This window comes from Cupressus sempervirens, chromosome 2 (genome assembly GCF_028749045.1).
Source record: "Cupressus sempervirens isolate cs-2001-9-10 chromosome 2, ASM2874904v1, whole genome shotgun sequence".
Lineage (NCBI taxonomy): Eukaryota > Viridiplantae > Streptophyta > Pinopsida > Cupressales > Cupressaceae > Cupressus > Cupressus sempervirens.
The window spans coordinates 133,563,613-133,578,360 of record NC_143119.1 but is presented as its reverse complement, the minus strand read 5'-3'; positions in this window follow the sequence as shown (position 1 = coordinate 133,578,360).

The window sequence follows — 14,748 nt, the reverse complement described above, 5'->3', positions numbered from 1 at the left end:
CATGTGTTACTTTTGATGTTGAAGATTATCAGGCATTGAAGGATGATGATGAAGAGAAAGAGGAAGAAGCTAAAGAGGAAGACAAGGAAGAAGATGAAGAAAATGATCCAATGAGAATAGCACCAAAAGTCATTGCTTCCCTTCCTCACTCTCCACCTAAAACTCCTACATCATTAGGATTGGAGATAGCTTCAGAAAGTATGATTGCAACCACCTCAGATATATCATTTGCCCAATCATTATTTGCTACCTCACAGCTCTAGGTATCTACAATGGAAGTGTCTACCACTTCATCTACCGAGCTGCAGCCTTCTTCATCAGCTCCTTAGCCTACAACTTTAGTAGTGTGAGAAGTAGCCAATTCTTCAATTGTGTCAACTTCATTAGTAGTGTGTACAGTAAGTTTTCCATCATGTTCTATAGTTTTTTCTACTTCAGCTTTAATAGCATCAACTTTTGTTCTAGTTAGTTCTTTAGTTGTAAGTACTCTAGTTTGTGCACCACCTGTTATTACTTCATTTTTGGGTAGCACGTCAGTTTTGGATATGGCTAGCACTTCTTTCAGTTTTCCTATAGTTGGACCCATTCAATTTTTTACTACAAGTCCAGCAATTGCTACTATTGTTTACATTTCTAAGTCGAAAGAAGTAAGCTTAGAAGTAAAACCAAGGACTCCTCTAAAACTTCTACTTACTAGGAAGGAAATTGATGAAGACATTGATTTGGACAAGGAAATTGTCATTCCTAAGTTAGATATGGACACTACCACAGTTGATGAAATGAGACTGGTCAATCAGCTTTTGGAGCAAAAAGCAAGGCAGAAATAGCTTAGCGCTGAAAGAGATAGAGAATTTACAATAATTGAAAATGCTAAAATTATAATAACTGAAGCTATAGGTGTTGATGTGGATTCATCACAACACATTTTTCTACAATTGGAAAAAATTTTAAACAAATTCAATGAAGACACTTCTGGCCAAGAGAAGTTAATAGAGAAGGTAGAGAAAAAGTTTGATAATAAAGTGCTTGAGCACATTGCCATTAACCAGGTAGAATTATCTACAATTTTGAGCAATCTTGAACACTCTTTTTCCAATGTGACATCACTTTTTGCTAAGCTTTGTCATGTTACCAAGTTTACCAAGGAGATAAAGGAGAAATTGAATAAGATTGATGTGGATATGAAGGCAAGTGCTCAAAGGCTATAGCTTGACCCTAGTTCAAGCTCATCACAACACATCAAGGTGAGATTTTTGTTAGATATGCAAGAAGAATTGCTAAGAGAGGAAGCCAAGATCAAATCCACATTGATCGATATACAAAACATGATCCTCCCATTTATGGACTCAATGCAGAAACACATTGCATATTCAAAAACATTGGTCCAGGATAACAATTTTTCCATAACAGATCATATGATTGAACTTTCTGCAAAAGTTCAAGTGGCACTCTCCACTTGAAAAATTTTGCAAGACAATTGGGATAAGACATTGGCTCTTATTCTCAAGGTACACTCCAAATTTCTCTCACATTTTATTGTATAACTCTTTGGCATTATTGTCAAAAAGGGGGAGTAACTGGTAAGAGACTTGTGGAGACAATAAGGGAGAAAATAGATTGACATATGTACAGAGAAAGGCTATGTATATATTATGCTATATGTATGGGGGAGATATGTAAGATATGCATATACAATAGCTTTACAAAGATCAATTTTGAAAAATCAAAAATTAGTATGTCAATGTACATAAGGCTCACAAGTGTTTTTGTCACTAATGCCAAAGGGGGAGATTGTTGGCATTATGTTACATTTGTCATTAGTGACAACACTTATTTGATTCTACATGTTCATCGAGCTCATCGCTTAATCTACAGTTTATACCGAGCATTTAGTGGTTGCCAAGTAAGTTCATCACTTAACCGAGCATTCCTAAAGCTACCGAGTGAGTATGCAGTCCAATAGTGTTTACAGAGCATACAGTTATCACCAAGCAAATAGTGGTCATCGAGCTTCACAGTGTCTACCAAGTTATCAATTTGTGTGATGTCAAGCCAATGTCTACCAAGTGATGGATGTTTAGTGTTTACCAAGTGACAGCAAGGTAAACGAAGGATTCAATTTCTACTGAGTAACACTATATCTACCAAGTCTCCAATGGTTACTGAGTTCAAAGCTACATTGTGTGATTAGTATGGATCAAGACTCTACTTCTACAAAGTGCATGATGATGCTAAGTAATGTAGTGGACGTCGAGTATCATAAGTTCACCAAGTCAGCTTCAGAACCTAAGTTTCCTACTATTTGGCCAACTCAGTAATATTTTGTTTACTTGTGTTTTAGCTGACCTTGTAATTGTAAATATTGGAATGGTATATATGTAATGTTTTATACCATTTGCAATGTAAGGATGTATGTTTGAGTATGCATAAAAATGTCAAGGAATGGATATGTAATGCAAATCAGCAGCAGAGCAGAGTATTCAGCAAGGTCATTAAGGAGCAGCAAATCCATATTAGTGACAAGAGGTGATCTATACTTCAAGGATCTAATCAAAAATCAAGTTGTAAGTCAGATCCACTATTTCATCCTAACAGGTGAACCAATTTTTTAAATCCTTTAACAAGGTAGACTTAACAGTCTTTGTATAAATCTCTTAATAGAGTGCATACTTCATTGTGTGTTTGTAAAACCTCTAACAAGGTGGATCTAGCAATCCAATTTTCTCTTAATAGGGCAGATCATCAGAAGTGGTCAATGTAAGCCCTAACAGGCCAACTTTATACTACAATAGCAAAGTTTTGTGGGTATCATCCCCACCCCAATTTTACTTTCTATTTGGAAGGTTTATGGGTCACCAAAGTATTGTGTTCATGTGTTATGAATGTTTATCTTTTCTTATGCATACAGTAGATTAGATGAATGAATGGTGAATGGATTAAATGCTGAAATTAATCTAAACTTTTTGAGGTTATTGATTCACCCCTCCCCTCTTAGTAACCTAGCTAGTCTTGATTATTTCCAACACCAAAGGTTTACCTTCTCTACAAGGACGATTTCTAGCTCACCAAATCTAAGCAAGGTCACTCGTGATATCAAAGATCACTAGTTCAAGAGGTCAAAATGCAAGAATACAAAGTGAAAATAGACTTCTAACAATGGGGTAAGTGACCTGATCTTACCTAGATTGACCAAGGAAGATTGAAACTAATAGGATAGCAAATTAAGCAAGTTAAAAAGTTGGTTTTTGACTTGGGAACTCAATTTTTGTTTATTTTAATTGACCAACTAGATACATTAACATATTTTTAGCATTAATCAAGCATGCAAGAGAAAAAATTGGTTGCACTATGGTTTGTATTAATGATCAACTCTGCAACTCTTGCAATCTCGAGTGGGTGAAATCCAATCCCAATGCACTGAGGTTTTGAAACAATCTCAAAATTTAATCAATCAGGATTTTTTGAGGAGATATGACAATGCAACAAGAGACCACACCTGTGGAGATTTCTTCCACAAGGATATTTATATAGCGGTTGTTGCTCCACAGTAGGAATGGCTAATACCACTTGAGGTTCTATCCACATGGTTTATCCAATATAGGGAGTGTTCACTACGGTTAACCCTCTCTAACAAGAAAGATTCACAACATGGAGGGACTTGGTTCAGATTCAAAGGGTTCCAAGTTTATGATGCTCCCAAAGGGAATAGAGTATAATCCCCTGGCTTCTTCACCTCACCAAAACACAACAAATAGATTAATTGGCATTGGCCCACTAAATTGCCAATACCAACTCAAAAAAGTATGTCTACTAACAACAATTTATGTTTCTCTCAAGAGAGAACATACTGTCAGTTGCCAAAGACTCAACAATGTTTGAACCTAGAGTTGATCAACACCTTCCCTACCTATAAGTGGTTCTGTCATCAAGAAGAGCTTAAATCCCACTCTCTCAAGATCCACAAATAGTGTTCATAGGGCTTGATTACTATGTGTAACAGATATACGAAAAAATAAATCTATGTTTGTTCTTTTAGAGAAGAAATTAAAATGTGATCTATGAAGGTGGGACATGTGAGAGGTTCATTTTAATGAAAAGAAATCAAACATTATAGAGCTTTAAACAAAATATATGGTAATCTATGCAATGCACTTAGTATATTTTACCTCATTTTTATTTTTGTTGATCTTTTTCACACAAGCAAGCCACGAACTCTCCAACAAGAAAACAAGATATGCAATGTACACTCAACTTATACAAACCCTAGGGTTGGATCTGAAAATTAATTTTTATGAGAAATAATAACTAGAAAATAATCCAAATGAAAACTCATATCATGCATTGAACCATGTGAAAAATAAGTGCAACCTAATCATTAAATGCCCTTTTTTTAATGTTTATTTTTGACCTAGTCAACAAGATTGGACCTATATGACATGAATTTGGATCCCAAACCCTAAATACATAAAAGAAACTCCCATTAAAAATAGAGAGCTTTCCAAAAATATCAAAATTTTAAAAAGATATTTTTATTTGTGCCCTAGTGAACCATTTTCCCAAAATAGACTAGTTCTCATAAATCATCCAAATGAGATATAATATTGTATCCAACTTTAAAACACAAAGAATGGGCCCCTTCCATAATTTAAAGTTTTTTCGAAAATGTAACAATTTCCAAAAAAATGTTGATTTGAGCCAAAAATTAATTTTTTATAAAGAATAAAGAAAGAAAATTCACAATAACTCAAAAAGTTATAAATGTTTTATTGAAGCTTCTCAAATATGTTGCCAACCTACAAAAAAAATTAGACCAACCCTCGAAGCCATTTGGTAGATATGATCAAATCTTTGAAAATCTAGGGTTTTCATCTCCAAAAAAATCTACACAAGGGGATTAGCTTCAAAAATAACCAAAACCAACGTGTAAAGGTGGGTTGCCTCATGGTGGGTGCCAAAAATGTGTGCTAAAATTTTGACACCCTTCTATGAATCATTATATCCAAGATTGCTCAAGAATGAGGTCTCAAATGGTGACTCATGGCTCTCTATTCATGGAGTACAAGGGTTTATAATGGAGGCCCTCAGTTTTGACCTAGTTTGTGTCCATGCAAATACACCATAAAACAAGAGATTCAAAGACGAAAAGAAAGAGAGCTAGTCTCCATGATCATCAAATATGCATGTGTATGAAAATGGAAGCTATTCTATATGATAACAATGCATGAAAGAAAACTAATCTATAAAAGAAAATGCAAATGCAAGATCATTCTATGAAAGGAAATATAAATCTAATCTAACATGCAAGTGCAAGAGTAATCTAAATGGATTGTCATGGATGCATGAGAGAAGAAGACAAGAAAAGAGAACTTGCAATGTCCAAGCTCAAGTACTCAAGCTCTACTCCAAAATTGCTCTCCAAACCTGCAACATAACAATAAAATCTTGATCTATGAAAATGAGAAGGAAAGGGCTTCTTATAAAGGAACGTGTGGATAGGAATGCATCCTCAAGAGCAATATGGGATAAATCCCTAAAAAGGCAAGTGAGAGGGAAAAGCCCACCACTTAGAAATATGTGCAAAAAAGGAACCTTTATTTATTTTTATTTGATTTATTTAATTTCTTTTCTTTTTTATCAAAAAGAGAGCTTTAAGTGAGGATTTATTTATTTAATTAAAAGAGGGATTTTCTTTTAATTAAATAAGATAATATAGAGATTTTAATTAAATAAGGTAAAATTATTTTATTAAAAGAGATATTTTAATTAAATAAGATACAATTAATTTATTAAAAGATAGATTTTAATTAAATAAGATAAAATTATTTAATTAAAAGAGAGATTTTAATTAAATAAGATAAAATTTATTTAATTAAAAGAGAAATTTTATTTTAATTAAATAAGATTATTTTATTTATGTAAAAGGGATGTTTTCTTTTAATTAAATAAGATTATTGATGAAATGACCAAACTGTAGGAAATATTGAAATAATTGAATTAATTATGATTTGATCAAGAAAATTGATTTGAATTGAAAATATTGTAAGGCATTGATTCAAGAAATCGATAAATTGATTTCATCATTTGATAAATTAAAGAATGGGGGCCCATAGTCTAGGCGACCATTTTAGGGTGCATACAGGTAAATCCTCTAACAAGGTGGCATTTCTAGATTGAAGTGTCTAAAGACCTCTAACAAGGCCACTCCTAACAAGGTGAATTAAATCATTTAATAAGGTCATACCTAATAATGTGTTTTGTAACCTTTAACAAGGTTGGCTTCTAACAGGGCTTAGTTCAAAAGAGTGAAAAATAGTAACTAGTTGCAATTGGTGGTTTTCCCAAATTGAATTTCCACATTAAATCTTGGTGTCTCATGTGTTCAAATTATTTGCTTTATGTTTCAACAACTAAGTTAATTAAGGTTAATCACATTTAAAATCCTGAGATCTCTGTGCTAGTTGAGTGATAGTAATATATTCAGTGTTAACCGAGTTACAGCAAGTTATTGGTTTTATATTGTGTTGACATCTTAAAGGAATTTTTGAAAAAAAAATTGGTGTAACTTATTCACCCCTACCTTCTCAACTACTCCTTTCCATTTACAACAATATACACATGTATGTATATATATTTGTGTGTGTGTGTGTGTGTGTGTTCGAATATATAGTGCCATAGTTAAAACACCTCATTGGTGAAGTGGCCACCTGGGTTCTAATCAATTTTAGGCCATTATGCTCATAGGTCATATTTCTTCACTAGTTTATTATGCTCGTCATCTTGACCATGCTAAATGTGGAGATGATGCACCCTATTTGTGGCATTGCTAATTTATAACTCCAAATCAAAGTGTTTCACGTGAAGCTGGAGGGGATGTCATGTCAATGCCACCAATCACGTTAATATTTTTTTAAGGCATTTAAAATATATGGATATCATATATGTTTATTTTTATGTTTATGTTTATGTATACATGTGTGTGTGTGTGTGTGTGTGTGTGTGTGTGTGTGTGTGTGTGTGTGTGTGTGTGTGTGTGCATTCATTAGATATATGGTTTCTCATAAAGGAATGTGACTCTTAAGGACAATTGGTTACCCCTTGTCCCACAAATCTTATGTGGTATCTTGTGTTGAGATTCCACCTCTAGTTCATGGCCTCTTGACTTGCTAAGAATGATGAAACATAAGAAATGTAATATTAATAATCCATTTGATATGTGTTTCTATCTCTACACGGTTGGTGAAAAATTGTCCATCAATTATGTTCTTTTTTAACCATATAAAGTTAACCTTGAAATAATAAGGTGTCTCTTATTTTAGGGAAAAAAATCTATAAATTATGCATACATATATTTTAAAAAATTGTATTCATTCATGTATATAAATACTATTACAAAGATTTTAATGTTGAATCAAAAACATTTTTTTTATGCAATTAAGTGTTCGTAAATTTTGATCCTATTATATAATAAATTTGATCCTATTAGATCATATCTTATAATACAATTAAAAATTCATTTGATATGTATTGTCATCTCTATGTACTTGGTAAATCTGTATGTGGTTGGTAAATCATATCCATTGTCTACCTTCCAACCAAAACCATAATATGACAATTTAATTTGTCTATCATGTATGTTCTTTTTTAATGATCATTGTACAATTAACCTTGAAATATTAAGGCATCTCTTCTTTTAGGAAAAGAATCTATAAATTATGCATACATGTATAAAAATATTCTATGCATTCATATATAACAATACACTTACAAAGATTTTAATGTTGTATTAAAAAAATCATACAATTGTGTGCTCTCAAAATTTGATCCTATTTTACAATAAATGTCAAAATCAACCATCAAATTTAGCTCTAATTTCAAACGAATGTCATCTCTTCATTTAATTTTCTAGGATATCTAATTCAAAAATAAATTTAATAATATTTATATAAATATAGTTTACTATTTTAGTATGAAAAAAAATCATTCTTGAGATTCTATTTTCACATTCATAAAAGTATTCTATTAAATTTTATTGGGCAACATTATCTATTATATTTTTATTTACTATTATTATTCATTGTATTTACTAATATTGTCAATGAAAGTGGTGGAGATTAATTATTCTTGTATGAAAACAAATCATTCTTGGGATTTAATTTTCTCATTCACAAAAATATTCAATGACTATTTATTGGACAATGTTATATGTTATATTATTATATTCTATATTTGTTATTTTTGTCAATGAAAGCTATAGAGATTACTATTATTAACGTTAAATATAAAAGATATAATATAATAAACATCACTATCAAATCCATTAGATTGGCATGATACAAATGTTTATTCTTATAGAAAATTATTATTAAGAAAAAAAAACTATTATAATTTATTCAACAACTTTTTCTTTATATAACTTACATATTCTAATAATTATCATCATTGAAATTAAGAAAGGTTATTATTAGACTAACGAAATAAAAGAATCAAACATAAAAAAGTATAAACATAAATATTAATCAAATTCACAAAAACAAATTCTTCTCTTGCTTAATATTAAAATAATCATTCTTGGGATTTAATCATTATTATAACTTATCAATTACCATTCACCAATTTAATCAAAAAAATCATTATTTATACCAAAGGAAAAAATTCTGTTACAGCTTATTCAACATCCTAACTCCATAATATGCTATTTCCATAAGTTGGCTTCTATTATTGTCACTGAAATTAATAAAGTGAAACAATGGATGGAATATAATAATAATAATAATAATAATAAACAAACATGTCAATATCAAATGGTTTCAATTCTAACATGTCGATTATAGTATGAGATTGATCATCTCAAGAAATAAAGAACACGTTACATCTTTTAAATTAGCTCTCTTTGAGTTTGGCATTCCTCGTTTAAGGTGGTGGTAAATCATTTTCAATTTGCCATTATTAGGCTCATCTTGCACAACTATTAATGGCAGTGGTGGAGATAATTAAAAGATAATTTAATAGAATCACTCTATAAAATGTGTTTTTAAGCTGACCTAGAAATTTACAATAGGAGTGTAAACAAGAAGGGGGGCAACATCTACAATCTAATTATGACAATCAGGAAAGGTGAGGAAGCAGAATATGTGGTGAAATAATATTGTTTTCCATTTTCAATGTGCATAAGAAATGCAAAATTTGTGTCATTAAAAGTTGTGCAACGCACATAGATTTGGCTCTACAATACTACTGAAGGATATTACCATATATAGAAATCCAACAAATTGCCCTGCATTTTGTAACAGACCCATTTTTCATTTGAGGTCAAACATGTTTTCATAAGCATGTTGAGAGTCCTTAAAATAGAATTTGTTTAATAGGAACATATGTTTTTAATGAGAAAAGTTAAAATTAAGTATGAAAGGAGAATAAGGAAAATAGTTGTTTTTAAGTTATAATTATAAAGGTTAAAAATAGGGCATATAACTGAATATAATAAAATTTTGAATAATATTAATGATAGGAATATGGCAATTTATTTTTATTTTTGAATGTTTGTCTGTGTATTGTCTGGTGTTAGTTTAGATGTAATGTAAACTGTTTTGATTTTTTTTAACTAATTTTGAAGAGCAGTCTTATGATAAACATGGATAAGATTTTATTAGTGATTTAATCATTATATTTGGTATGTTCTTTGTAGATGGATTCTATATAAGACATGTTGGTGTACTTGTTGCATCTATTAAACTAGTTGTTGATAAACCTTGATTTTACCATATAAGAGGCTAGAGAAGATGGTCATTTAGAAAACAATGATAGAATTAAAGTTTTTTGATTGCAATAACTTGGCTCTACTAAGGTTTGTGTCCTTTTTGTAATTTTTGGCTTTCCTTATGCTATATTATTCTCTTCACTTTGAAAAACTCTTTTCCCCATATTTATTGTTATATTTAGTAAGTATTTTGTATGGCCCCAATGGCTTCAATCTAGTAGTTCATGCAAATGTTTACATTGGCGACAATACAAAATGGTTGTCCCAAATAAGACACCCCAGAAATTTGTCTTGATAGTATGTCATGAGGTATTTAATCTAAATACCTAGCGGTGGTAGTTTTATAAATCTATTTTGGATGCACTTCCCTAAAAACTTGTTTCAGTACTAATTTAACAAGCAATAATCCTTGTGTATAGTTTGGTTTGACATTGTTGAGAACAAAACTAAAGGGTTCAAGTTCATTTTAAATTTTTGAGGCTAGCCTTAAGTATGGTTATCGGTATAGTAGTTAATCTTTATTGGCCTTTCAATCCAAGACTAGGGATTTTCCAATCTAGAATACGAACAAATTTCATGTGTTGATTTGGCTTGACTCCCAAATTTACTCATTGCATGCAAAAAAAAAAATTGCATAATATTGTTGCTTCTGTAACAAGAATCATTTGTGTTGAGATCAATATTATTTGTCAAGCTCATCCATAAAAGCATGTTTGTGTCAAGCTCAATTTGGCCAAGGATTTAAAAGAATCTATAAATATTCAAATTGGGACCCATCTTCACAGGTCTAGCATGTGTCCAACGTCAACTCACTTGATACTTATTTTTAGTGTTAGTCAAATGTATAGCACAAAATTAAGGATTTCCTTTGGCAACCCTTGATACAAATCACCTTCCTAATTTTTCAAGGTTTCCCAATCTACAATGGTTTCCACCTCAAAATATAATGATACAAATGGATTATGTTTTCTCACCATAAGGGTAAAATGCTAATCCCAACTTGGTTCCTAGGCTATAGAACAAGCCAATTTGGATTATGCAAGTGCCAAGGTGTACTCCACTATTATTTTAGACACTTTAAAGTAAGCTAAAGAGTTGTCTTGTCCTCAAGTAAGACCTTTGGTTTGCCAATGTCTTACTAAATGCCTTAGTCAAAGTCAATTTCATCTTTTCAATCAAAATATCCTATCCAATTTCCCTTGTCACCTAAATTTATGATGGTCTTGTAGCCCTTTGAGATAACTAGAAGAAGGAAAGTATGTTGTTGAGAATTGAAGAATTTCAATTCCCAATATTTAGTTGGGTGGTTTTACCCCAAAATAATTTTTATATAGTTTTTTTAACTCTATAGTTTTTTATACTCTCTAGGAGTTGGATGGAAATGACACTCGTTTGATTATTGGCCATGAAATTTGTCTCTTGGAATGTCTAAGGTGTCATTGACCTCTCTAAGAATTCTCGAATATTTTCTTCTTTCAAGAAATGAACATCTTTTTGTAGATGCTTGTTGTGTTAATTGACCAACCAACACTATATTTTCAAGCAGTCATACACATGGGACCATGAAGGTGTTATGAACATTTCTATCATCTAGTTTGGATCAAAGGGTTATCAATCATGGTTCTAACCCCATTAATAATTTGATTTAGATCATTTTTAAATGTAACAATCATTATTTTTGTATTATACACATTAATGTTTCCAACAATGTTGTTGAGAGATCTCTTTGGTGACAAGGGACTATTGATTCATTGTGTACCACCAATTCGGTTATGTGTGGGGAATTCAATATGGTTGAGATGAAATGTGGTAAAAAAATGGGACCTTGCACTTCAATAAATAAGTGTTAAGCATGAGGCATGGTACTACATGTATATTAAATTGGATTTTCTTTATCCCAATATGGATCGTCACCACAATCATCCATATTAGTAGACATGGAATAAATTATAGATTGGCCCTACAAAGTTTATGCTAAGGTCATGTGTGACTTTAACAAGAATATTTTTCCTCTCTTGATATCTACTCTTCACTCTCCTAGAGCCTTCGCCGCACATCACTTTGTGAAACTACTTTTCCATACAATTCAAAATTCAATAAAATGTGTCCATCCACTTTTCCATATGGTTCAAAATTCAATGCAAGATGATAGCTCTATAGAGATATAATGTCATATCCCCATTTTAAGATAGAATTTTAATAATTATTAGTTAATACAATGTTATTAAATAAATAATAAAGTTATATTCAAACTAATGCTAAAATATATAACAAGAAAATAATAATTATTTAATCTATATTATTATTATTATTAAAATAATATTTAGTATGATATTTTAAATAATCAAAAAAAATCAATTAGTAAAGAAATAAATGAAATTAAATACAAGAGACAATATTGTAGAAAGTATGTTAACTTTCTAAATAGAATTTAACAATAAATAAAATAAACACAAATAAGTAAATAAATAATAAAACATAGAATAATATAAATTAACTAAATATAATAAAAAGTCAAGAGATGTTTAACAAATAGACATGACTCCTTAAAATTTAGATATAAAAGAGAGGAGAGTTTATTTTAGAGAGTAGAAAAAAGAAAGAGTAAGAAGGGAGGAGTTCAAAGAGGAAAAATGGAAATGGAAAAGGAAAGTAATATGAAAGAAACAAGGAAGTAACTTTCTAAAGGGGTATCAATGGTATTGAGAGGATGCGAACCTTTGAAAGGGTCATAATTATGAATAGTTGTGACTCTTCAAAAATATTTTGATTATAAAGTATTTGGACTTTTCCAAAGGAATTTAGTTGTGAAGTGTCATGACTTTTCAAAAGCATTATAATTATGAAGTTGAGAAGAACCTCCTTATAGAAATATCGTGAGAATGCTCGAAATAACAGAATACAAAGTGATAGCAGAACTCAAAATAAATCTACTGATCGCAGGCCACTTCGAGGGGGTAACCTCCTTTGAGCAAGCTCAATACAATAAATTCGTCCGTACCCATCAAGGGCCTCAACCTATTCTTATATACTGGGTACGATCTAGAAAAGTAATACTACCTATGCATGTGGGATAATAAAATAAACTCACGGGACGACTTACAAAGCATATGCGTCCAACAACTCTACTCTAACAAAATAAACAGAAGGAACACACAGGTTCCTAACATCCCCTCTCCCTTAGAAAAAAGCTTTGTCCTCAAAGCTTAAGGTGTGGAAATTGTTGTTGAATCTGAAGAAGGGGTTCCCAGGTAGCATCCTCTGGTTGCATGCCATGCCACTGAATCAAGACCTCAGAGATGGAGCGAGAGCGAAGCTGGCGAGTGCGCTGGTCAATGATTGCTACCGGCTCCAGGATAATGGATCCTTCCGTATCCATTTCAGGGAGAGTAGTTTGTGCTCTGACAGTGGTACCCAGAACTTTCTTTAGACAAGAAACATGAAAAACTGGATGAATGAGGGAAGAAGGAGGAAGTTCCAGTTTATAAGCAACTGAACCAATCTTCTGCAGAACCTGATAAGGCCCATAAAATTTTGGGGCCAGCTTATGACGCCCTTTCAGCTTTAGGGAGGATTGTTTGTATGGCTATAGACGAAGAAAAACCATATCCCCAACTTGAAATGAGCGCTCAGAACGGTGTTGATCTGCTTTCTGTTTCATCCGATTACGGGCCATGTGAAGATTATCCTGTAAGGTACGAAGAATCTGATCCCTGCTGCGGAGAACTATGTCAACTGCCTGGACTGGTGAGCTGTTGGGAGTGTAGGGAAGGAGCACTGGAGGTGCCTGACCATAGACTGCTTCATATGGAGTCATTTTAGAGGCAGTGTGGTAAGAGGTATTGTACCACCATTCAGCTAAAGGGAGCCACTTGGCCCACTGATGTTGTTGTTCGGAAGTGAAGCAACGAAGATAAGTTTCCAAGCATTTATTGACAATTTCCGTTTGACCATCAGTTTGTGGGTGATAGCCCGAACTCATCTTCAGTTTGGTGCCAGTTTTCTGAAACAGTTCAGTCCAAAAATGACTGGTAAAAGTTGCATCACGATCAGAGACAATGGAAGAAGGGAGTCCATGAAGACGAAATATCTGGTCCATGAAGATTTGTGCAACAGAGGAGGCAGTATAGGGGTGGCTGAGGGCACAAAAATGACTATATTTCGAGAGACGATCAACCACAACCAAGATCACTGTCTTGCCACCGGATTTAGGAAGCCCTTCAATGAAATCCATAGAAATATCAGTCCAAATCCGTGTAGGGATGGGCAATGGTTCGAGCAAGCCAGGAAGGAGGGTCGTTTCACCCTTGTGGCGTTGGCAAGTATCACATTCAGCCACCATCTGTTGAATCGTCTGTTTCATTCCTTTCCAAAAGAAGTTTCTCCTTGCTCGCTCATAAGTTTTGAGGAAGCCTGAGTGCCCTGCTGAAGGAGAAGCATGGAGTTCATAAAAAATAGCCTGATGTAGAGCTGGGTTCTGAGGAAGCACTAGCCGACCCTTGTATCGAAGAGAAGCACCATCCCAAGAGTAATGTGGTATAGCAGAAGGATTATTGGCTAGCTGGTGAATGATTTGAGATAAAGAAGAGTCACTATCATAGCCCTGCTGAACAGACGCTAACCAATTGGGAATGGGCTTAGAAATAGCGGAAAGGGAAGCTTGATTATCAAATGTGCGAGAAAGAGCATCTGCCACAATATTCTCCTTACCCTTCTTGTAGGTGATCTCATAATCATACCCCATGAGTTTGCTGACCCATTTCTGTTGTGTAGGAGAGGATACCCGTTGTTCCAGGAAGTATTTCAGACTTTGGTGATCGGTTCTGATGCAAAAATGACTCCCTAAGAGGTATGGCCGCCACTTCTGTACAGCATGCAAAATAGCCATCATTTCTTTTTCATAAGTAGAGAGGGCTAGATTCTTACCAGAGAGGGCTTTGCTAGTGAATGCAATAGGATGGTCATCTTGCAGGAGAACAGCACCCAATCCA